Source organism: Amblyomma maculatum, chromosome 2 (assembly GCF_055883805.1).
Source record: "Amblyomma maculatum isolate TAMU_Amacu chromosome 2, ASM5588380v1, whole genome shotgun sequence".
NCBI lineage: Eukaryota > Metazoa > Arthropoda > Arachnida > Ixodida > Ixodidae > Amblyomma > Amblyomma maculatum.
The window spans coordinates 23,842,786-23,856,174 of NC_139345.1; the positions used below are offsets into that span (position 1 = coordinate 23,842,786).

Here is a 13,389-nt window from a genome sequence, read left to right on the forward strand (position 1 = left end):
GCTAAGGCGGCAGCTTTGTTGCATTCATAGCGCTAACGTTTTAAACTTAAACCAAGAGGGAGTTGAAGATATCCCGACGGAAACTAAAATGAGAAATTAACGTGGAGCAGGCCAGATGATGCACAGGGCAGATTATCATCTTCCTTTAAATTGTACCGAGTGGACAGAAAAGCAGCTCTATTAAAAATTTCAGCCGTGTTGGACGCGCACCCTTATAGGACGCGAGCTGCGTCTTACAAAGGTGGCGGTAAAGGTTCCATCCAACACAAAAGGCTGCTCATGGCAGTCAAGGCTCTAACAATGAATTTTCCTTTGAAAGCGAGGTCGGAATTTCCGTCGAAATTTCATACGCCTCTATAGTTAGCAACACTGTTCACGCGTGCCTCCTATTCTGCTTAAAATATTTCTCGCCGCCATAGATGCGAGAAAGGGAGCCGATATATTTTAGGTATACTGAAGGATATTTGGTGTTTCTCGAAGAGCAACCTGCCCTGACCTACCCGAGCAAGTTGGAACGAGCAAGAGCAACCAGTTTCACGTCAAACCCAATAAGCCGTGAAAGTACGCTTGGGCGAGAACCCGAAAATCAGGTCTGCTTTCAGTACTGATATCAGAGTCCAGTTCCAGCGCTCCTCTAGAGACAACGGCCGCGCGGTGCTTGGAACGTAGCAATATTTTTATCTGTGTTGCTCGTCGTACGTGTGAAATAATGTCTTGATGAGGCGGTAGAGTCTAGTACAGCGAGATGTGCGATGGGGTGGACAAAAGCAATTAAAGATCATGGGGAGAAGAATTTACTCTGGAGTCGGCTAAACTTGGTTTTTGTTGATGATCATGATTAAAATTATATCATGCAATCGATTCTCCCCCCTTAGTCACCCCGCGAGGTGTATTTTTGGCGCGATATAAACTGAGGGCAGCACATTCATGGTGCAAGAAATAAGTTTCCTGCAACCATGATATATTTTATTTAGATATATTTCCGGAAAAACATGACAGGCCTCTGCCTACGTGGCACAGAGGTCAATGTAGTTTTTTGGTTTGCCGGCACAGTATTTATATTTTCGTTCTCTTTCGTTGCCATAAATCCATTGTTACAGGAAGGATGCTTATGTTGGCGAGCTATCCTCAAATATATAAGCGGAATTTGAAAGCAATAAATCCTTGGTGAAAACAATTATCAGGATCAAAGGAACCGAAAGGTAAAACAAAAAAGACAAAAACAAACAGGCGCAAATTATTACGGGAATATGAAGGGGAAGATATTAAGAAGGTGCCAATATGAAAGAGGAAGAAGAATAAAAGAGAGGTGAAAAAGAAGTCAAAAGCGAGACAGGATTAACATGGGCTCTAGGAGAAGTGAAGGCTAGCAATATAGTGCTAGTAATAACTATGCGACAGTCAGCTTCGCAAAACAGGAGCAGCCATGGCTACAAAATAAACATCCCGCTCAGCCCTTGAATTTTCTAAACGAGCACTGCATGCTTAAAGCCTTGCAATAAGCCTCGCTATCACTATTTTGAAAAGCAAAGTTTGAAGCGCTAGATAGAAGTGTCTCCGTGGCAACTGAATTCAATGCGCCAATAGCGGAAACGCTGGAGACCACGCATGTGCCTGCACAACTTTCGGAACAGAGTTACGGGCGCAAATGGAGTGCGCAGAGCAGCTGCTACTTTTTTGTAAGCCACCCAAGATCACAGCAGTTTAGCGAGTAAGTGCATCTGGTGTGCAGGCTTTTTTTTTTTTTTTTTTCTGCCAGTTCGTTTTTTATTCCACTGCGCAGAGCTCCGAGTATAGCAGCAGGCAGGCTACAACCGGTGTACGCCGAGAGAGTCATATTCTAGCGATCGTACATTCTTCATTTTTTCCAGGACTGTAGCAGAGTAACGATCAGTAACGATGACAAGGAAGTATGTTTGAGCAGCCTGTGCACAAAACGAATAATTTCCTGCGCCTGCCATATATCAAAGCACAGGCGTCGTCGAATGTGAAACGACTATCACAGTTCACATACGAAAGGAGTATTGTCTGCAGTTTAAATATACTGCACGTGTGCTGACATTTGACAGATATATATTGCTTACATTGCTTTTTCCATGAGTTTGTCTGACTGAATTTATTCAGAGGTACCAGGTGAAAAAAAAAAATCGTTCTAGAAGTGCATCTTCCATCCTTCCGTCTTAACAGCGCTCGAAAATTTGAGGGATTCTCCGCTCAGCCGTTGCCTGCATTCTACTTGTTCCGCCGCATATTACAGAAATTCGCTTTCACTGGGTATCTGGTCACAGTGGCATCACACCTAATGAGAAGGGGGCTTATTTGTTAGCGAAGTTCTCCCTTGATGGAGCTATTATCCCGGTCGTCCCAAACTGCCCCGCCGGGGTGGCGCAGTGGTTACGGCGCTCGACTACTGTGCCCAAGGAGGCGGGATCGAATCCCTGCCTCGGCGGCTGCGTTTCGATGGAGGCGAAACGGAGTAGCGTCCCTTGTGCTGTGCGATGTCAGTGCACGTTAAAGAACCCCAGGTGGTCGGAATTTTCGGAGTCCTCCACTATACGGCGTCTCTCATAGCCTGAGTCGCTTTGGGACGTTAAACCCCACAAACCAACCCGCCGTCCCAAACACACTATACTGAACTATAGCACACTTTCAACTCTTCCAACATCTCCACTACACTACCTCAGCCACGAGCCGCTCAGCCACGGCTGCGGCTGGTCGCCAGAAGCAAATTTTAAAAATGTTTTGTAAATTAAAGACGCCACACAAATCTTTTAATATTGACTCGAATACTCCCAAATACACCCTTTGGGGAGTTCTTGCATTGGAATATTACCGCAATTACTTTTTCAGTGTCCATTTAATGGGGAGTTTAAACTTTTATTCTTCGACTTTTTAGGTCGCTTATCAAAACTGTTAGTGCGAAAGCCTGATAGCCCATTACAAGAAACATTAGTTGTGGTTTAGCTTTGGTTAACCCTAGTTGAATTGCGAAAGCAACGGCGGATCGAAGCTTTTTTTGCCTGCTGCATTATTCCCCTATCACGCCCTATCATTGTAAGATGCTACATTATTGGGGATACTTAATCTCATCCTTTAAGGGTATGGAGCGAGAGCATAAGCTACCGGCCCACATATTAAGTCACTCTTCAACCAAGTCGTATGGACGTGCCTGCGTGTCGCAGGGGCTACGAGAATGCAAACAGTTCTGGCAGGCTGATTCTGATACCACCCTCCCATATGAAAGGAGCGATCTGAATTGGCAGATCCTGCGCGTGGCATAGGGGTAACGTAAAATCAAATGTCATGGCAGGGTGATTTTTTTTTTTTTATGAGACCGTAGGCACGCCTCTTCACGGCGTAGCTGCGGCCACGCGATGTCTCTCTTTGACTGTCGTAGTATTGTTTTCGCAATAAAAGCCAGCGCGTGTAGATAGATGGCATGAAAAACGAGGAGCATGCCTCCGGCACGAGCATGATGTTTGACCTGTGTAATGGGTAGAAGGTAGCATGTCTGTGTGCCTGTCCGGTCCTCTTTACGGTCATACCTCTGGCTGGGAGAGTTGGTAGAGGACAGAACATTGATTGGTCGGCTGTTTGTGGGACTGCATGACGTCACGAGACTACGTGTGATAGCCGAGTTTGAAGGAGCTGACATCTTGGGGCAGCACATCTGAGATGGGAATCGAAACCACTGGATCCCAAGTCAGACACAATAGGCCGTTCGGCACGCTCGCACGGCTTGGTTAAAGCGGGGCTTTGTATCTATGTCACTCGTGCCAACTTCGACAACATACACCGCGGCCCTATTCACAGGTGATATGGCCTGGCACTGATTAGTGTGCCGACGAGTTCATGGAACGAAATTCGGATGCGATCATCACGTCGGTGTACGACGCCACAACGTATGTAAGAGCTAGTACATGTATAACCATTAATACTGAAACCTAACGTTCTAAATATAGTAATGACCAGTATACATCGCGCAACTTAGCATTACTCAGCACATTACTAGTAACGTACTGTAAGCTATAGAGTACGTATAAACGTTAGGCACAGTCATGACAGTCATTTTATTATGCGCCCGCATTCTTACACGTAAGGAGTCTTAAAAGAGTAGACACCAAGTTCTCTTGGCATTTTTCTTGGTAATGATGCGCAAGACATTGCTGTACGCGGATAACCACGCTGTTTTCGCCTTCGACTGCTAAGTGGTTTTCAACCACATCTTTTCTCACTTTTTTTCAGTTTCGAATTCATCAGCAGAGTGTTCTTTGTGAGGTCACAATAAGGTCTAGGACCCCCGCGACATTAAAAACAGCGATCTAATCGCCGACACTTCGTTTGTTATTCCTGTTCTTGAGGCAGCTGGCTTTAGCGTTGTCGTGAGTTCAAACGGCACAGGAACGATTATGTCGCCATTTTCTTTTTCATACCTCACGTGACTTATACTTGACTCTGACGTCACAGCCATCGCATTGCTGTTGAAACCAAAAGAGGTAAGAAAAGAAATTCGATTATGAAGTATCCCGTCGTGGTCCGTATACAGCGATTTTTACGCATCATTACAAAAGATAGAACATGAGCCCAAAACTTAGGTGTCTATACTCCTTTAAGGGTGTCTGTCTGCCCAATTTTTATTGACAAATTAACAGGCTCATGATGAAGTTAGTGCAAAAAATAAGGACCAAGAAAGGAGAAAGAGTCAACACTAGCGCTATTTCGCGACTAAACATTTAGAAAAGCCCGAAGTATGTACCTATGCCATAAAGTTAAATAAAAAGAAACATACATAATAAAGAAAAGAACGGCGTAGGGCACCTGATTGACACGCTGACAAAATCAGACAAGCTGAAAAAGCAGAAAACTTCAGTCCCAATTCCGGAAAGCAAAACAAAAAAAAAAAAAAAAACTAAAATGGGGAGAAGGGACGGCAGAACGTAGTTGCACATTTGGTATAGGCGTACCACTCACGGGTTGGCCGGCGCGAAACCCGTATGCCGCCATCACGGGGGTGTGCGGTGCCACAACGAGCTAGTAAAACCACCCAGAAAGGAGTAAATGGCCCTCAGCTGTGTGCTGTGCGATGTCAGCGCACGTTAAAGATCCCCAGGTGGTCGAAATTACTCCGTAGCCCTCCACTACGGCCCCCCTTTCTCTCCATCCACTTTCACTCCCACCTTCATCCCTTCCCTTACGGCGCGGTTCAGGTGTCCACAGAGCAAGTGTGACAGATACTGCGCCTTTCCCTTCCTATGAACCAACCAACCAACCTCAGCCTAGCCAGAGTCTCTGGCCTAGCGCACTCACGAAAAAGTAGTTATTTACACCTCAAGAAAAGGAGCATCTGTTTTACTCTTTCGTACAAAGAGGTAATTAAGGTGCTGGAATAAGCAAATAGTTTACTTTTCTTGGCACATGGGTTCATTTTGGAGTAAATATCAGGTCAATAACGAGTTATCGTGGCATCTTATAGGAGTGTGAAATACTTTAGAAGTTTTTCAGTCCCTTCCTTTAAAGTAGATTAAACAGGGATATTTAGAAGTAATTCTTGCTGCTGTAATATGGCATTCTGGATTCCAAAGGCGTATAGTTCACATCATTCGGAAGTTCATTTTAAATGCAGCATCCACACGAGCCCAAATCTAGGGCTTTGTGTTCCAGAGCGAGTGCATCAATGGAGTTACAAACACTGATTTCAATTAAGGTTTTCATTGATACAAAACATTTCAGCCCAGTAGTTAGTAGCTGCCTTTAGAAGTTTGTACTAGATAATCAAAGGTACCATGGAGTGCCTTGACGTGCGCTCTTCTTGGTTGTCCAGTCTGAAATGCATGGAAAAGAAAGAAAACATATATGCCACACTTTAGCTGCGGAAGACACCTTGAGAATCATTGCTTGTCGGCATCCAGGTATACCTTGTTATGTCAGGTTACACGACAAGACGCTAGAAGAAATTTCTTCTGCAAGAAACGCAACAAAACAATCCGTTGAAGCAGCTGCACACATTTAAGTTTGCATTATATTAGGTACTTAGGGTACGATTTCAGTCGAATGCACATAACCAATTAAGCATACATTTTAATGAAAAAAATATTTTAAAGATTTAATCTTCTTTACTATCGCGATCAACTAGTATTATTAATAATCGACTGACTAATATCTTTTTTTTTTCTAGTCAGCCGAAAGCTGCTGAACATTTTTTATTCCAGAATAGTAGAAGCATAGATAGGCTTTTTCGCAGTCATTGACGCAATACGACGAATCGAAAAAAGCCTCGCTTAGAAACCTTTTACTTATGAAGAATAAAAGTAAAAAAAAAAAAAAAAAGACAAAGTTTGCTACTGCCGCACTAGTACTTTCGCGCTGCTTTTTTCTGGTCTCATACTCTAAAAAGAGCACTGTGACGGATTTTGCACTACCGATTCTTCTAATCAACAAGTTCCCCGTGCGCTCTAGATTCCAGTTTCAGAATTTTAGCTAAATGAACAAGAAAGCCGCGTATTGCATATAGGCAATGGAAGATTAGACAACCCGCAGCGGCCTGTTTAACACAACAGGAGAAGCTTGAAGGTTTACTGTAGTCCATTTGAAGTCCACCACGGCCCTCAAGTCCTCACTCCCAACCCGTCTTCTATTCTATTTTTTTTTTTTTGCCCTCGCATTCTCGGCTGTAGTCTGTTGATCAGTTTTTATCTTCTCCCGTATTCTCATCTGGAGTCTTGTCGATTGATTTTTATCTTCTTTGTTCCCTTCTCGGTATTGGCGATTTGGACAGCAGCACGAAAGAGTTTGGCAACCGGAAACTAAGAAACGAAGAAAAATGTGCAATTTTTTGCACTTCCTGCAGTGCAAAAAGCTTGCATCACTCAAATCTTACAAATTTTTGAACTGGACGCCCAGCCAACCAAAGAGGCAGCCTGAAATCTCGTTTCTACTTCATTTATGTCGGCTGCCGAAAATCCACTCTTGTTTTGACCCACCAAGCCGAAAGCGATATTTTTGAAGCCTGAGATTCAAATTTCCCATTTCGCTAGGACATCGCCATTTACGATGCTACGAATAAAAAGAATAAGCACTGCATGCTTGAGTTGCGTCGCAGGTCTTTTTAAAACAAGCGAAATGAAACCACCTATCTGTGTAGGATATATTTGTCTTGTTGCCGTTTATAATGTTACTAATATACATTAAGCCCAAATGGCTCCTGATTTTTTACCGCCGCGATAACTATCTGGACAGCGTTTCTGTATTATTAATAGGAAGTAAATGACAAATTTTGCGTCACAGAACTGTTGATGCTTACAGCCGGACATAAATACGTAACGAGGTGCGACTGTACTGCCATTGCCTTCCTGCTGCGGTATGAGCAAATAAATTTCCGAAGTACTCACCGCTGGGCAATGTTGGCTCGATACCCCCGAATTCCTTGCGGAGAAGTAGCAGAGAACCAACGAGGGTCCATTGACACCGAGGAAACTTCCGTGTCACCTATCAACATGTCAACCCGTCGAAACAGCAGCTGTCAACATTTGTTGCAACACCGTTTCATGCAGCACTTTGCTGCAAAGGTCGATGGAGTCGAGTCTTTTGTATCCCGGCAAGCGCGCGTAAAGAAGCGGGCGGTGAGCAAGCGGTGGCGGGGGTGCCGATGCGTCGCACACCTCCATGTTAGCCCGGCGAAGCTAAGCATCTCGCTGGCTGGCGGCGCGGGAAAAGCTGCACAAAGCGTTCCGTGAACTCGCTGGCGTCTTCAAGGCACAATCTGTGCAGCATACTGCTGCAGAAATCGTCGCTAATCCGGTGTCTTATACCACAGTAAGCGCGAGTGAAGAAACACAACCAGACACGAGAAACGAGCAGCAGCGATGAGGATCGACATTGTCATCATGGAAGCCCTGCTTACATGGACCCGATAGCGGGGGTCGGGTTGAGGAGTCAAGCTGAGGGGGCACGACCCGACCGGGCTTACATGAACCCAACCCGACAAGCGGCGATTACTGTGGCGCCGCAGACGGCACCAGATTCCGGTTTTCCCCCGCGCATCTCGCGTTTTCCGTACTGTCCTCTCTCACCGTGCCCCGACTCAACACAACCGCGTTTACATGCTGCCTTCAGCGGGTTCAATGGATAGACCTCCTTCGTTTACTCTGAAACCAGTGGAGTTCCTCAAGGTTCAGTATTAACCGCTTCTCTTCTCCGTTTTTATTATTGATGTTTCCTCGGCGATCAAGAACACTCGTTTCTTCTTTATGCTAATGATATAAAAATATTCAAGGTAATACATTCTTTTCAAGATTGCTTGTTGTTGCAATCGGACATATCTGCTTTTTCTGATTGGTGTGCGAAGAATCGACTTACCCTCAATTCTTCCAAAACTAGGGTTGTCTCATTTACTCGTAAAACACACAGCTTTCTCTACCATTTTTCTGTGAACACTGTGCTGTTGGACAGGGTTAATGAAATTAATGACCTTGATGTACGTTTTGACCGCCCCCTCCAGCTTCTCCTCTCATACTAAACGCATTGCTCAGCGGGCTATGCGCACACTCGGATTCGTTTGCAGACTTTTGAGAGAGTTCCGTACTCCACTTTCGTTCTTAAAACTGTACCTGTCCATATGCTTGCCGCTCTTGGAGTACGCGTCGGTTGTTTGAAATGGCACTTAGAAATCGAACTTGTACAGGTTGACAGAGTACAAAAATATTTTTACGGAAATTTCGATATCGCTTTCCTTGAGCAACTTCCTCCTCTCGCTCCACCAGGAGCACCCAACTGAATCTTCCTTCTCTTCACTGCCGTCGTGTCAGAGTTTATATCATTTTTCTAATTTTTCTGTACAAACTCCTTCATGGCCACATTATGTGCCCTCAACTCTTAGAGTAAATCCTGCTGCGCGTTTCGCGAAAGAGCATGAAGGAATTCAGACCATTTCAAGTTTCTTCATCTCTTCATTCCCATTCCCCTCTGGACAGAATGCAATGGTTATTTAACTCTTTTTGTCCTCACCTTGACATCTTCCAAAACTCGCTCAGTTCATTTATATTGGGTGTTCGTAGCGTCGTATTCTAAATAGTACTTTATCACATATAACTCCCTCTTTCTAGCCTAAAATATTGTATTTACTAAATATTTTGCTTTTTCTCCTGTTCAATGCTGTCTTTATCTTGAACTGCTTTTTATCCGTTTCTTATTTATATTTTAACATTAAACTTTATATTCGAATCTTACTGTCCCGCGTTCAATTCTAGTTCTTTATTGTATTTTCCTGTATCTCTAGGCTGTTTTAAGAACGACGCACTTGCTGCGCCTGGAATGGTTCTTTATTTTATGTACATTTCTATATTACTCTAATCAATTTCAGTTATTTGTTGTTCTTTTCTATCTATATATGTTGTTTCTTCTTTCGCGATGTGCTCAACAATTCTCTCACTGTGTATATAAGTGATGTTACTCATTGATTTCTTTCTTTCCGTGACATTTTTCGTCTTAGTTTCATTTTATGTGTTATTTATTTCTTCTTTTTGTGTTCTATCTGTGTGTGTAAAACGTGTGCGTGCATTTTCATTCTTTTTTTTTATTTGTGCTGCAGCACGAAGACCACATGGTTGTTCCTGCGCACAGAATTTAAATATTGATTATCATTATTATTATTATTATTATTATTATTATTATTATTATTATTATTATTATTATTATTATTATTATTATTATTATTATTATTATTATTATTATTATTATTATTATTATTATTATTATTATTATTATTAAAGTAAGTACTTCTGAAAGAAGAAGATTGAGCAGTCGCCACTGCAGCTCAGTTGGTACAGCAGTACGCGAAATTAGGATGCCGTGTATTCTGATGCCACTAGCGGCACGTGACTGCTTTATCTTCTTTTATAATCAGTCATGTACAGCTATAAATTGATTAAATATATAACTGTGAGCTGACCTTTAGAATGTTCGCCAGGGCCACCTTCGTCTACAGCGATGACATTGTATGCCCTATATTACCGCGAATGTCACGTGGAATATTATCGAAGGGTGATGGCGCGAGCTGTGCGAGAATCCTCTAAAAGAATTAATGGGAAATTGATCAACATCAAAAATTAATAACAGAAACCGTCACCTGTGCTTTCATTAGTTTAGTGGCTGTTAGCTTCCTTCATATGCGTATAATGGGCCATGGAACATAACAGAACCTGGGTTTACATCTTCCATTGAAAAAGGCCTCCAAAATTATCAAGTGTCCATGGTGCCAACTTCATGTGCATGTAATATGTTTAGTTTGCGAGAGCGTCTCATTTTGCCTCGAGCACTGCCATTTTACCCCACGAGGCGAGGCAAAATGCACGTTTGAAGATTTAAATTACTCTGAATTTTGCCGTCTAACACTTATCTGGAGAGCGATGCCTAGACAGTAAAAAGTAATTAAGCAGTATAGTTTTAATTATGCAGGTGAAAAAATAATGGCTTTGATTTGTAAGTTTGCGTTACGTTTTGCCCGTCTTTTCAGTAACTATATATATCGCAGTAAGTTTAATGGCTGCTCTAAAGCTCGATTCTTTTTTTTTTTTTTTCATCAGTGTGTTTACGTCAGCCCTATATGTTTCCAATGTGAACATTTGAAACCAGAAACATGAGCGAAGCCGGCTCCCCTTCTCTCATTTTGTACCCATTAAACAGCGGCGTTACAATTAATCCGGAACGTCACGCTGATCACTGTCATACATTGTTGCCGTGTGCACGCTTTAATCTGGGCGCGCTGTTGGCAACAACCGTTTAATTGGTATCGTAATACGGGGCTGTGTGTCGTCATCTCTGCTGTTAACACTTCGATGGCGTTATGTTATCGACTCTTGTTTGCAGGCTACCCGGGTGGTGTTTCTACGAACATTTGCAAAAATCCTTTAACCTAGAAAGTTGCAAATAGAAAGTCAGTTCAGTAACCAAATATCACCCACGGTGGACGTCCGCTACTCTGGTGACAACAGGATAATTAAGTAGCTAATGAAATAAATTCACTAAATAGCTTTCTAACGGCGTCAGGTTATTACTTATACGATGCTGGATGACGCATCGGACCCCTGAGCGTGAAGCCCCCAAAAGCAACGGTCGTGTCCTGGGAGCTAGCCTTTGGGGGCGCGCTGAATGAGAAAAGAACACATTTTTGTATCGCTTCATTCACATCTTATTTAGCCTTCGTCGTTCTCGCTGCGCCAAAAATTGCATGAAAATACCAGAAATGTGTTTCAGAAAAAAAAAAAAGTATTTCGTAGTGCAACGGAACGGCGCTAGCGGAGGAAAATTTTTATGGAAAACGCCAAGGCCCACAGGGGAAAAAAAAAAAGAAAAAAAAAGAAAAAAAAGAAAAAAAGGTAGCGGGAAAGGGGGCTGCTTTGTTAATGCTCACTGTTTATATGACAAGCCCAAGTAAATCCAAATACTCCGGGAAAGATGGGGAGGGTAAGGAAAATAAGGAGAGATATTATTACCACCACATCAATACATAATTTTCTTTGCATCGGATCTCCCCACAGCGGGACAATGAGCTGTGTCATGCCACCGAAAGTGCCGTTAGTGGGTTCACAAGAGCGCTAATTCGAATTTTTCGAAGAACGTTTGCGTTTTCTGGGTTGAGTAACGGGCGGGGTTGGGGCAAGATTGTACAGTTTACCTGTTCTGGTCCACCTATTTGCTATATTGCGCAGCGTCTTTCGCTGACGTTGGATTTTGCCAGAGAATCGAGGGCGCGCGGCTGTTAATTCCGCCGACACTTCGATGATCTGACCCATTTCCTTCAACCTTAGCATGACCTCACATTTAAATCAAGGCGATTATAATGTTCAGACTAAGTAGTCGGCGTAGCGCTCTGTGAGCGACCCAGTATAGACGTTGATATCAAATTTTATCACTAATCGTAGAGATCGGCTTGTGCAGTATTTAATGCAGCATTTTGTTGTCACACTGCTTTCTTTACATGCACTGACAACGCAAGACAATGTATGCCATACAAGAAAAAAGACAAACGCGCTCACGGAGCTGGAAATGTGTTGAAGTTTGTGTCATCTCTTCTGTCCGTTACAATATTGTCGTGTGGTTTATGCAGGAGAGTTAGAAATGGCCCGCTGGTCGGCGCTGTCTGTGCCGGTGTTTTATCACCATGCGTTCATGACCCCATGTTAGAGTGCCTGTCGTATTGTTATACATGTCCTGTATCTGTGCATGATAACACTACGCACTGCACGTAGTACTTGTAGTACTTGCATTGTCTTCTCAGTGCCGCAACCTTGCACTGTGAAAGAAACTCTCTGAAATTATTAGCCGACAAGCCTAGACAGCATGAAGTACGTATTCAATATTCTGTGTAAATTATGTGATGCCGCCTATGTTGCAGCCATTTATTTTTATGCTTCAGTCACCGTATCTAGTGTCGCTTACGCTAGGCTGAATTATATTCGTTCGTACGCTGTAAGTCCAATTTGTGCTATCAGAGAGTGGTAATTTTAAGAAACGTTAGCGAGAACGCTCTCCTTGCAGCCGAATTCGTATTGCCCTTTTTATCGAGTTGTTTAAATTGATTGTTTGCCTTTAGGGACGCCTTTGGAGACCCAGTAGAGTAGTGCATTCTTACAATGACCGGTGAGCCACCTTCCGCAGCCTCGACAGACCCGCTACGACATGAGATCTTGCACAGGTTGTGGAAAGTCCCCTAGCTATCCTCCCGCCTTTGCCATGTCAAGATGGCTCGATTATGCTTAAGCTCAGCACAAAACGAACTAAGAATAAGTAACGTCGAACCCTTGTAAGCGCGTATTAACTATCTGCCTTGGAAACCTCAGGGTCAACTGTTTTTGAGATGGGCTATTTGCTACGATATCACTCGTTATTGTTTATAGCACACACAAAAAATAACCATATCAGTAAAACAAATTAAGCACACGGTGACCGTAAAGACCCAGACTATGCAGGCTCGTGCTCTTACCTTGGCAATGTTACTCAGTTGTGGTTTTCAGTGCATGGAAAACTCCATACGTGGCAGCTTAGTAACACTTCAACTGACGGAGCTGTTTGTCAGTGCGACGGACAATGCTACTATTTTTTATGAGTTATAGTACGATCACATTCACAGACACAGTGAGGCAGTCGTTCGTCTGCGGCGGCTATCGCAAAGCACACGGACAGCATGCTGGCAAAGGGCGGCGATAGCGTATCTGAAAACTCGCAGGAACCAGTTCTTGCTTTTTATGACTTTACACAAGGCGCGTGGCCATGTAGGCTGAGAAGGCTTGTCTGATTTTTGCTACGCGGCAATAATACTTAATGCAGCATTCGTCACTTATGTGGGGACTGTACGCGTACTCACATTTAGATAAAAGCAACCTGTTTCTCGGA

The 13,389-nt window shown here is 43.3% G+C and overlaps 1 protein-coding gene across 1 annotated transcript in view; it reads right to left on the bottom strand.

Moving 5' to 3' along the window:
- The window catches only part of LOC146198140 (arylsulfatase B-like), a 78,586-nt gene extending 65,444 nt beyond the window's left edge, over positions 1 to 13,142 (bottom strand). Inside the window, exon 1 of the mRNA XM_084593472.1 lies at positions 12,980 to 13,142. The gene's annotated coding sequence lies outside the window, so the exon portion shown is untranslated. The remainder of the gene's footprint in view (positions 1 to 12,979) is intronic.
- Positions 13,143 to 13,389: the final 247 nt, after the last annotated feature.